At 43.4% G+C, this 12810-nt stretch overlaps 1 long non-coding RNA gene across 1 annotated transcript in view; it reads right to left on the bottom strand.

The window, feature by feature from the left end:
• Nucleotides 1-12810, bottom strand: part of LOC126999332 (uncharacterized) — a 33091-nt gene that overhangs the window by 1159 nt on the left and 19122 nt on the right. The gene's annotated exons all lie outside the window — the stretch shown is intronic.

A 12810-nucleotide genomic window follows, 5' to 3' on the forward strand; every position in this document is an offset into this window, starting at 1 on the left:
CTCCCAAAGTTCGGTTCCATTGTGTTATATCACCACCTTTCCCCACTTTCTCACAGGGGAAGCAAAAAAAAAAAAAAAAAAAAAAAAAATACATACTTCACACTTCAACTTTTCATCTTTGAGTGAATAATATTAATTACAAATCTTAACCAATACCATAAATATCAAATACCATCACCTACTATCCCATCCCTTCTCTCACTTTTAGCCATTTCCTTACTTCTCACGCGGGCGCCAACACAATAAGGGATAAAACCATTCGCATCATCCAGTGAGCAGCAGGCGACGCGGGAACGATACGCAGGAATAGCATTATTTTGACCCTCACGCCGCGGAAATTAAATCTTGAAGGGGGAGGAGGAGGAGGAGAGGGAGGAAGGGAAGTGAGAGGAGGAGTCTGAGGGGATAAAGGAAGGGAGGGAGAGAATGGAGGAAGGGACAAGAGGTGGAGGAGGGAAATGGGAGGGGAGGAAGGGATACGAGATGAGGGAAGGGAGAGGAGGGGGAGGATGGAAGGGACAAGAGGTGGAGAGTAGGAGGAGGATGGGATGGGAGAGGGATGGATGAGAGGATGAAGGAAGGGAACAGAGAGGAATAAAGGAGATGGAAAGTAGAAATAGATTGAAAGGAGACGGACATGTGAGGGATATAAGCAGAACAGGTCTGAAGAGAAGGAAGAAAACTATGAAAGCAAATAAAAAAGGTACAAAACTAAATAGAACGGCAGATGGAAGAATATGATGAATGGAAACAAGGAACGGGAGGAAGGAGGATGAGAGGAAGGGAAATGACAAACCAAAGGAAAGAAAAGGATGTTGGAAGTGCAAGAAAGGAGGAAAAGGACTAAACTAAAATGAGCAGAGGAAGGGAACAGGAGGGCAAGAGCCTGACCGAAGGAAGGAGAAGGACGAAGATGAGGAGGAGAAAGTGAGAGCAAGGAGCGGGCGAAAGAGAACTAAAAGGAGAAGAGTAAGGGATCGAAGAGGAGGGAAAGGAGCTGAAGGGAGAACGAGAAGCAGCAGCAGTAGTAGTAGGAGAAAAGTAGTAGCAGTAGTAGTAGTAGGAGGAGAAACAACAGTAGTAATAGTAGAAAGATAAAGAACAGTAGGGTAGTAATATTAGTAGTAGGAGGAGGTAGACGACAAGCAGTAACAGTAGTAGAAGAAAGTAGGAAGAGGAGGAGAACGACCAGTATTAGCAGTAGTAAGAGGAGGAGGAGTTAGAGAAAGAGCAGTAGACTAGTAGTAGCAGACTAAGGAGGAGGAGGAGGAAGGAGGAGAGGCGGAGGAGGAGGGCCGCTTGGGGTTCGCGGAAGGGACGCCTCATCGCCTTTATTGGATCGTCGGGTCCTCGGCGTCGCTGGGAGTCGAGTTCGCGGCTCGGGTTGCTCGCGCGGAGGAATTTGCTTCGTTTGAGGAACAGAGTGTGTAAGTGGAGAGGCGGCCGTGTTGGGTGGCGACACACACACACACAGTTGATGGCGCGGCTATACGAGAAAGCATTCGTTTGGAAGTTCAAGCGACGCCGCCCCCTCAAACACACACACACACACACACACACACACACACACACACACACACACACACAACCTTACTTTTGATAATTTTATATATATATTTTGCGTTGTACTATTATCGCTAAGGATGGGAATTACTATCAGTCATTCTCTCTACACTATCACAAGTCGCTTTCAGTCTCCTCATTTTATTCTTAACCTTCATTCACGGAAAACTAATCAAACTAAAACAACCAACAGTGACACTCGGGGGACGGAAAACGAGATAACGCAATACTTCGTGCTGGATATTACACGCGTTTCCCTTCCAATTCTTACCCCGCACACGTCCTTGACTTCGCATATTGAAACAGACGTCCGCTGTGTCTCGCATACGTTATAACACAAGGTTTCCACACGACTTGACAGCTCATTCTAAACATCCAGCCAGCCAAACACGAACGCACAACACGGAATCGCGGAGAACAGAATCGCGAAAAAGATAATAGCACAGACAGAATCGCGGAAAAAAAGAATTGCATAGACAGAATCGCCTAGAAGAGAATCGCGTAGAAGAAAATCGCGCAGACAGAATCGCCAAGAAGAGAATCGCGCAGACAGAATCGCGGAAAAGATAATCGCACAGACAGAATCGCGTAGAAGAAAATCGCGGAGAACAGAATCGCGAAGAAACCGTAAACAAGAGAATCGAGCAGAGAACTGATGAACATTTAACAGGATCGCCACTCTGAAATCCCTTCCGCCGTGTTGGGTCTTTCATAAACGCGGCGTTCAAGTCCTGCGTTAGAGCAAAGACTTAACCGTGTAGAAATTATTGCGGATGAACTTGTGTGTGGGGCGTCAGGAAGGGAGGAAGAGGGAGAGAGAGGCAGAAGGGAGGAAAGGTGTAAGAGGTGGGGAGAGGAAGACGACAAGATGAAGGAAAGGAATGGAAGAGGTGGGAAAGAATGGAAGAGGTGGGAAGGAAAGGGAAGAGAGGAAAAAGGAAAGGGAAGGGAGAGGAGGGGAAAGGAATTGAAGGAAATAGAGAAGGGGAAGGGATATGAAGGGAATGGATGGGAGAGGAAAGGAAAGGAAAGGAATGAAGAAGGGAAGGGCGAGGAAGAAAACGAAATGCTGGAATGGAATAGAGAAAGGAAGAGGGAAAGAGAAAGGAACGGAGAGATGATAAAGGGAGAAAGGGAAGTAAGAGAGTGGAAGGAAAGGAGAAACGGTTCGTAGAGATGAATTGTCTAAACACACACACACACACACACACACACACACACACACACACACCTGACTGAGTTCATCGCCACCAGCCCCTCACATGCTGGTTCTGACAGGTAGCAAACGCGATAGAGACGAAAGAACAAAACGTCAAAACGGAAAGTCATCAACAGGCGGACAGTAAACCTAAACCCTTAAACCTGTTCGCTACACGTCCTGAATTGCTTTAACCATCACCACCACCACCACCACCACTTTCAACACCATTCAACACCAAACACCTCCAAAATTAATCTGTTCTATTCCTCTTTACTATTTTTTTTCCTCCACTACTTCCATCATCACCACCACCACCACCTCCAAAATTAATATAGTCCTCCATTTCTACTGCTTTTTCTCCACCACCATTTCTACCATCACCACCATATCACCTCCATTCCCATCACCACTGCTATCAAACACCCATCACCTCCAAAGTGTAAAATCTATTCCATTTTTACTGTTTTTTCTTCTTTATCATCACCACTACCATCACCACCACCACGTCATTCAGCTTTCCCATTTCCAACACCACCACCAAAATCACCACCACCTACCTACTCCACTATTCCTTCTGCTCTTCCTTCATCCTCCACCACCATCACCACCATTTCATATCACCACCACCACCACCATTCCATCATCACTATTTTCCTCACCATTCCTACCACTTCCTCCACCACCACCACCATCACCACCTCTACTATTACAACCATTTCCACCACCCCACCACCACCAGTGACCAAGTTTCCTGGGTTCTCTATTAAGGGAGACTCGCTGACCGGCTGTGAAGGACCAGATACGACGAACCCACGCACACACACGCACGCACGCACACACACGCACGCACGCACACGCACGCACACACGCACGTACGAACATTCTGAAGTGTTGTGAAGCGAGAAGGAAGGAGGAGGAGGATGAGGAGAGGAAAATAGTTTAAAGAGGAGAACTAGGAGATTTGGGAAGAGGAACGAACGGACGAGGAAGTAAGAGGAGGAAGAGGAAGAGGAGAGCAAAATACTTCGAAGAGGAGAACGAAGAGGAAGGAGGAAGAGGAACCAGCGGACGAGGAAATAAGAGGAAGAAGAAGAGGAGAGCACGAAATGAAAGCTTGGAAGAGGACGACAAGGAGGAGAAAGGCTTGGAAGAGGATGAAAAGGAACTAGAAGGTGAGTGAACGAAGGAAGAGAGAGAAGGAAAGAGGATGAAGATAGGTTAAATAAAAAAAGGAAGAACAGGAAAGGGAAGAAAAAATGGGAAGGTGAATGAGAAAATGAAAAAAAGGGAGGATGAAAGAGGAAAAGGAGAAGCATAATGAACTAGAAAAGGAAAAGGAAGAGGAAGAATAAAGAATGGGAACATGAAAATTGGTACGAAGGACAAAAAAGAAGAAAAAAAAGAGCGGGGAGAAGGAATAAAGGAAAATGAGGAGGAGAAGGAAAAGAGGAACAGGAAATGGAGGGAAAGTTATGATTCTGATAAACGCAAGCAAGAGAGTGTGAGTGCGTATGTGTGTGTGTGAGTGCGTATGTGTGTGTGTGTGTGTGTGTGTGTGTGTGTGTGTGTGTGTGTGTTTTCAGCTCCATTAACCTTCTGAATATGGCGCAGCGACGGACTAAAGAGTTTTGCTAATTGGCGCAGCTCCACGCGTTTTGGAATCCACTTAGCGGGACACAATACCTTTACGATGGAGGCGAAACAGAGGATCCAAGTCTGAATGTATCTGCTGGCTCGCCTCTCCTTTCCTCTATACCCGAGCAGGGAGGAGGAGGAGGGGGAAGAGGAGGAGAGGGTGGAATATTTGAAAGAAGAGGAGGAAGAGAAACTAAGAAGAGAAAGAGAAGAGAGAGGGCGAAAGATCTGAAATGACAAGAGGAAGAGGAACGAACGAATGTGAAATTAAGAGGAAGAGATAGAAGGCGCGAAATATTTAAACCGGGGAAAACTAAGAGAATATTTGGAAGAGAGGAGGAAGAGGAAAGAATGGACGCGGAAATAAGAGAAAGAGGGAGGAGGAGGAGGAGAAAGCGTGAAAGGGAAGCTTAGAAAAGGAGGAAGAAGAGGAGAAAGATGTGGAAGGGGATGAAGATGAACTGGAAGATAATGGAAAAGGAAGAGAGGAAGAAGATAAATGAGGAAGAAACAAAAATAAGATGAGGAAGAGGAGAGAAAATAATAGAAAAAAATGAAATGAGCAAACGTGTTCTCTTGAATCCGATTAGTAAAAAAAATAAAAAGTAATGAAATGACAGTAGTTTGAAAAAGGGACGTTGAGGGGAAATTTAAGCTTTTACTGGAAATGGCAAAAAAGAAAAAAAGATTCATTTCGAAGCTCCGAGACTGATCGAGACTTGGTTCGTTCGCGTTCATTACTTCATTACTCTCGCTTTCTCCTTTTATGATTATCCATTTTTCTTTTCTTTTTTTGCCTGATTATGAAATGGCACACTGGCTCACTCATTTTCGTTTTTCTTCCTTCGTTTTTTTCCTCTCTTAAGTTTCTTCCTTTTCTAGCAACGAAAGGACGAAAACGACGAAGAGGACACAAAATACTGAAAATAAAAAGGATGAAAATGAAAAAAAAAATGACGAAGATAAAAAAAATGCAATAATTATGAAAATGAAAACTACGAAAATTTTGAAAATGATTAAAATGAAAAAAACAAAAATCAAAAATAACTAAAATAATGAAGTTCGAAAATGAAAATGGCGAAGACAGACAAAAACGACCAAAATGAAAATGACAATAGCAAATATGACAAACAATGAAAATGACGATAATGATGAAATTTCCTCCCTTCCCAGAAACGAATTTACGACATTAAAAAAAAGTCACTAAAGCGAAATTCACCATTCATTCGACACAGCAAAAAGAAAAAAGAAAGGAGAAAAGATTCGAGACTAATTGAGACTGCTTCATTCAGTATCAGATTCCTTCTCTTTTCCCCCATTCTCTCCGGCAACGAAACGACGGAAATTAAATGAAAAAGGAAAGGAAAATCAGCAAAAATTCCAGTATCTACGCGAAACAAAAAACAAAAAGAAAAAGGAAATGTAAGCAAGAAAGCAAAAGAAAATCGAAATCATTGAAAAAAAAGACTTCAAAAAACAAAAGAAAAAAAAACATTCAAATAAACAAGAAACAAAAAACAAACCACAAAAATTAAAGAAAAATAAAATCACCCCCCCAAAACCCTCCCCCCCCCCAAAAAAAAAAAAAGACAAAGAAAAAAACATTAAAACTCCCCAAAAAACTACGGAAAAAATGTCACAAAAAGGTCTAAACTAACAGACATTCGCTTCACTCCGTTCATTATTTTTCACTTCGTTTTCATTTCCCGTTTAAAGCCCCCCATCCCCTCCCCCCTCCCTACCCCTCTTACCCCCATACCCCCCTCCAACCCCTTCCCCCTCTTCCCCGGGACCTCTGCGCTTGAGTACACACGACTAAACTGATTTGTCCGACACTCAAATAGGATTAGCGAATGAGTCTAATTCTTCCTCCGAACCCAACGAGGCGGAATTCTATACTTTATGACGGGCGGGAGTTGGCGAGGAGATGAGGGATGAGAGAGGAACTGGTGGACGGGTGAAAGGATGGATGATGGAAACATGGACTAGCAGGCAGCAGAAAGCCTGTTGGCTCAATTGTAGATGGATAACATAACTCCCGGCGTCTTGTATTCGAAGTTCCTCGATATGAACCCAAGCATTGTATTGGCTTTCTTACAGGCGGACTTGCAGTGTTTTGTTTGTTTCAAGTCACTGCTGTATGGATGAAAAAATGGATGAGAAGGTAGAATTGCCAGTTGAATAGGTGAGGAAAGTTGACTGATGATAAAGAAGGATAGATGGATAGAATGAGGGAAGACTAAGTGAGATGAGAAATTGATAGACGGGTAAAAGGACAGATGATAGATGGATAGAATAAGAGAATGAAAAGGTGTGTGGATGAAAGGGTGAGAGAAATTGATGGATGAGTAGAAGGATGATAGTGAAATAATGGATAGAACGAGAGAAGAATGGATGGGTGGATGAGACATTGTATGGATAAAAAAAAAAGTATAAAGGGATTGATGAGAGAAGAGTTAGAATCGATGGATGAATAGAATAGCGAATTACACGGTTGAATAAATGAGCAGAAGAGGAAAACTGATGGATGAAGAGAAGAATAGAGAAAGAATAGACATAGATAATAGGAAAATAAATAGCTAAATAAGGAAATAGATGTAGATAAGAAACGGACGTGATAATTGAATAAACAGGAAATGGACATAGACAAAAAGTGAAATAGATGGAAGAGAGAAACAGATGAAGAAAAATGGATGAATAACAAAACTAAATAAATGAGAATATTGAACAAATGAATGAGAAAGGGAGAAATAGCTTGACAGATGGAAGGAGGGGAAGGAAAGGGGTTGGAAAGAGGAGAGGAGGGGAGGGTTGAGGGAGACTTAAGGGGTTAGGAAAAGGGGGGGGGGGGCTATTGACCTCTTAATACACGGTCAAACAAAGCTTCTCTCTGAGGCAAACACGTAAAGCCAAATTATATGAGACTTGGAGAGGGATTCGAACCCTGTCTATATATATTTCTCCTCTCTTCTCTCTCTTCTCTCTTCTCTCTCTCTCTCTCTCTCTCTCTCTCTCTCTCTCTCTCTCTCTCTCTCTGATTTTCTTTTACCGTCTCTACTTTTCTTTCTTCCTTCGCTAATTCTTCCCTTCTCTCCTATTTTCCCGTTTCCTTGCCTCTTACCTTTCCTCTTTCCTTCCTAACTTTCCTTCCATCTTTTATTTCCTCTCCCTTTCTTTCCTATTCTTTCCTTATTTCCTCTTTCCCTTCCTCTTCTTCCTTCTATCAGCCATCCCTTTCTTCCCTTTCCTTCCATTCCCTTATCCTCTTCCCTCCCACTCTCCTTTCCATTCCTTCCCTTCCATCCGTCCCAACTCCCTTCTTCTCCCCTTTCCCTTCATTTCCCTTCCTTCTACCAGTCATTCCTTTCCTTCCATTCCCTCTCTTTTTTCCATTCCCTTATCCTCTTCCCTCCCACTCTCCATTCCTTCCCTTCCATCCCTCCCAACTCCCTTCCTTTCCCCTTTCCCTTCATTTCCCTTCCTTTCCATTCCTTCCCTTCCATCCCTCCCAACTCCCTTCCTTTCCCCTTTCCCTTCATTTCCCTTCCTTCTACCAGTTATCCCTTTCTTCCCTTTCCTTCCATTCCCTTATCCTCTTCCCTCCCACTCTCCATTCCTTCCCTTCCATCCCTCCCAACTCCCTTGCTCTCCCCTTTTCCTTCATTTCCCTTCCCTTTGATGGTCGTTAAGTAGCTTTTATCTGTCGTCGTGTTTACATTCACTTCGGTTTAATAGTTTTTTTTTGTTTCATCTGGATCGCCATATTTGCCTTCGCTTCTGCCTCCTCTCAGCGGCTCCGAACGGCGGCTTGTTAACGAAATCCGCGAAGCCTACGATAAAACACGAAACGTTTGGATGCGAAAACGTTTTGAGAGAATAAATGCATCAATACTTTTTTTTTTCGTTTTCATTATCTGTATTTAATTTCCTTCCTCCCTTCCTTCCCTTACTTCTCTCCTTTTCATTTTCTTTTTTCTCTATTTTCTCTTTTCCTGCCTTCCTTTACTCCTCCTCTTCTTGTCTTTGTTCTCTGCTTCCCTTTTCCCTCCCTTCTTCTCTTACTTCCCTTTCCTTTTCTCTTTTCTTTTTTCTTTTTTTCTTTATTCTCTTTCCCTTCCTTCCCTTACTCCTCCTCCTTTCTTTCCAGCTTCAATTCTCCCTCCCTCCTTCCCTTCCTTCCTTTACTTTTCTCCTTTTCATTTTTTTTCTTTATTCTCTTTCCCTTCCTTCCCTTACTCCTCCTCTTCCTTTCTTTCCTTTGTTCTCTGCTTCCCTTCTCCCTCCCTCTTCCCTTACTTTCCTTGCACCTTTTCTCTTCCTTTTTTTTTCGTTATTCCCTCCTCCTCTTCTCCTACCTCCTTCCCCTTCCTTCCCTTACCCCATCTCTCTTCCTTTTCTTTTTCTTTGTTTATTCCTTCCTTCCCTTCTCATGCCTCCTTTCCCTTCCTCTCCTTCTGTTTTGTCTTCCTGCCCGACTTCTCTGCCATTTTGGTCTTTGCTCTTCTAACCAAAAAAACAAAAAACAAAACAAAAAAAAAAGGTAAATAAATGAATAAAAATTGAAAGTCTTAAGAGAATACATAATTACTATTCGTTTCGTCTTCTCTATCATTTTTGTCTTTGGTCTTCTGACACAAAAAAAAGAACAGAAAAAAAAGAAAAAAAAAACCCGCTCTTCTAACACCCCCTCCCCCCCAAAAAAAAAGAAGAAAAAAAAACGAAAACGAAAAAAATAACGTTGCTAAAACTATGATCGAGTTTCAACGATTGAGTAAAGTTTTGTCCTCCATTTTTTTATCTCCTCTCAACCAACCAAGGACTTAAGAAGGGCCAGGGTGACGGATTTGAGCACTGAGGCCAGGCGTAGCTTTAGTGTACGCCCCATACTTTACCTTAACCATTAAAGCAAAAATAGTTGTTAAAATTGGGATTGAGATGAATGAATTGCAAAAGAAAGAAAACAATAAAAGACATTCACGGCCGCCTTTAATTTCATTCCATCTCTTAATCCTTTCTCTAATTAACCTTCTAATACTTCTAATGCCCTCTACTTCACCTTAACCGTTTAACCAAAAAAATGTTAAAATTGGGATTGAGATTAAAGTATTAAGAAAAAAGAAAGGGCATTCACGGCCGCCTCTAATTCCCTTCCATCTCTTAATCCTTTCTCTAATTAACCTTCTAATACTTCTAATGCCCTCTACTTCACCTTAAACGTTTAACCAGAAAAAAGTTAAAATTGAGATTGAGATTAAAGTATTACGAAAAAAAAAATAGGACATTCACGGCCGCCTCTAATTCCCTTCCATCTCTTAATCCTTTCTCTAATTAACCTTCTAATGCTTCACCTAATTAATTCAGAGGCTCAAAATCCCACGGAAAGAAGAAAAAAGTTATTGCCAATTCCAATCTCCTCGGACTCTCACAAAATCAAACACGGACGGGAAGTAATTCATAACGTAACAGAAGTCGAAGTTAATACCACACGGCAGGACAAATTTTTAATAAGCTTTCGAATAAATGAACTGAAAACGCAATGCTATATCCCTTCCTTCCCCTCCCTTTACTTGCATACTCTCCCTTTCTCTGCCCTTTCCCTCTCTCCCTCTCTTATTTTCTCCATTCTCTCCCTTATCCCTTCCTTCCCCTCCCTTTACTTACAAACTCTCCCTTTCTCTGCCCCTTCCCTCTTATTCTCTCCGTTCCCTCCCTTACTCTCCCCAACCGTCTCCCTTTCCTCCCTAACGATATCCCTTCCTTCCCCTCTCCCTTCATACTCTCCCTTTCTCTCCCTCTTCCCTCTTATTCTCTCCGTTCCCTCCCTAACGTTGACTGAAAACGCAATATATCCCTTCCTTCCCCTCTCCCTTTACCTGCATACTCTCCCTTTCTCTCCCCCTTCCCTTCCTTATTCTCCCTGTTCCCTCCCTTACTCTCCCCCTTACCGCCTCACTTTCCTCCCTAACGTTTACAGCCTCCCTTACACCCTTTACCCTTCCCTCCCTTACCCTCCTTCCCTCCTCTCCCCTTACCAAGTTTATTTACCTCTTTCCTCCCTTTCCCTTAGCATCTCCCTTACTTCCCTTACTCCTCCCGTTCTGTAGTCACCCTTCCTTTGATACTCTTCCTTACCTTTTTCCCCTCCCTCCTCCTCCTCCTCCTCCCTTCTCTATCCCTTATCTGCCCTTTCCTCCTCCTTTTTCTCTTCCCTTTTTCCCTTCTCTTCCCTCATTTTTATTTATCTCATCTCTCCCCATCCCTATCATTTATCCTTCTCCCTTTCTCTTACTCTTCCTCTCTCTCCTCTTTCCTCCCCCCTCACCCCCCTCTCTCTCCTCCTCCCTCTTCTCTCACCCCCCTTCTCTCTTTCTTTCCTTCCCTCCCCCCCTCTCTCTCCTCCCCATATCACCCTCCCTTACCTTCCCTCACCCCCTTTTCTCTCCTCTTTCCTTCCCCTCCTTACCCCCCTCTCTCTCCTCCCCATATCACTCTCCCTTCCCTTCTCTCAGCCCATCCCTCACCCCCTTCTCTCTCCTCTTTCCTCCCCCCCTTACCCCCCCCTCTCTCTCCTCCCCATATCACCCTCCCTTCCCTTCTCTCACCCCATCCCTCACCCCCTTCTCTCTCCTCTTTTCTCCCCCCCCTCGTCCCTCTCCATCACCCCAGATCTAAAAATAATAAATAAATACCGACCAATACACTTTTTCGGTGCAGGTAATTTGCCTCTCATTAGTTCCTGAATAATCACTGATTAATATTTCATCAATAAGGTAAATTCAGGTATTAATGAGAACCGTAATCAACACAAGCCGCGCCGGGCCCCGAAGCTCACCTGCCCCCCACACCTGCCGCCCCACACACCTGTTGCGAGCTAATGTACAGGTGAGTTATGTGCTTACCTGGATAGTGACGGTTTTATATATTTCTTATTTTTTTTACAACAAAGGACACGGCTCAAGGGCAGCAATAAGAGTAGAAAAAAAAAGCCCACTACTCACCGCTCCCAAATTGATGCAAGAAATATAAAAAAAAGTGAAAAAAAAGAGGGATGAGAAAAGAGGGAAGTAACGGAAGGAAAGAAAGTAGGGACGTTTTCATAGATGCACGGAATACATACGAAAAATAAAATGAGCAAAATAAAATAAAATCGAGAGGGAAAAAAAAACTTAAAACAAAATTGATAAGGTAAACATAACTAAATAAAACAGAATTCTATTGATACACCACATCACACCACACCACACCACACCACACACACACACACACACATACACACAGGTAATGTTTCCCTTTAACAGAGCCCTGGACGCCGCTGAGTTACAACGAGACCAAAACTACAACAACACTGACCATTATTATAAACTCCTGCCGCTGAGTGTGTCCCTCCTCATGACCTTACCCATTGTTCTTACCTTACATTTCCCTTACCTTACATTTCCCTTACCTTACATTTCCCTTACCTTACATTTCCCTTACCTTACATTTCCCTTACCTTACATTTCCCTTACCTTACATTTCCCTTACCTTTCATTTCCCTTACCTTACATTTCCCTTACCTTACATTTCCCTCACCTTACATTTCCCTCACCTTACATTTCCCTCACCTTACATTTCCCTCACCTTACATTTCCCTCACCTTACATTTCCCTCACCTTACATTTCCCTCACCTTACATTTCCCTCACCTTACATTTCCCTCACCTTACACTTCCCTTACCTTACACTTCCCTTACCTTACATTTCCCTTACCTTACACTTCCCTTACCTTACACTTCCCTTACCTTACATTTCCCTTACCTTCCACACCTCTCCACTGCTTTTCACCTCCCTATTACCTTCCACCCACCCTCTAATCTTACACCTCTCCCCTTAACTTACTCTACCCATCCTCCCTTAACTTACCCACCTCCCCAATTACGTTACCTGTCCCCTCTTACCTTCCCCTTTCCTCTTACCTTATACAACCCCTTACCTTATCCACCCCCCATTTACCTTACCTCCCCCTTACTTTACCCATTCCCTTTACCTTACACTCCCTCGTTACCTTACACCTGTCCACTACCTTTCACCTCTCCCTTAACTCATACACTCTCCCTTACCTAACACCCTCTCCCTTACCTCATTTTACCTGCCTCTCCTTCCCTCACACCTTTCCTCCTCTCTCTCCAGGTGACTAAGATTACATTTTTCCGATAGTGGAGGAAAGTTTTGAGCGAGAGAGAGAGAGAGAGAGAGAGAGAGAGAGAGAGAGAGAGAGAGAGAGAGAGAGAGAGCGAGAGAGCGAGAGAGCGAGAGAGCGAGAGAGCGAGAGAGCGAGAGAGCGAGAGAGCGAGAGAGAGAGAGAGAGAGAGAGAGCGAGAGCGAGAGCGAGAAATATCAATCACGGAACCGCTGCCCTTCTCTCTTAATCAG

The sequence above is a fragment of the Eriocheir sinensis genome, chromosome 16, assembly GCF_024679095.1.
Source record: "Eriocheir sinensis breed Jianghai 21 chromosome 16, ASM2467909v1, whole genome shotgun sequence".
Taxonomy (NCBI): Eukaryota; Metazoa; Arthropoda; class Malacostraca; order Decapoda; family Varunidae; genus Eriocheir; species Eriocheir sinensis.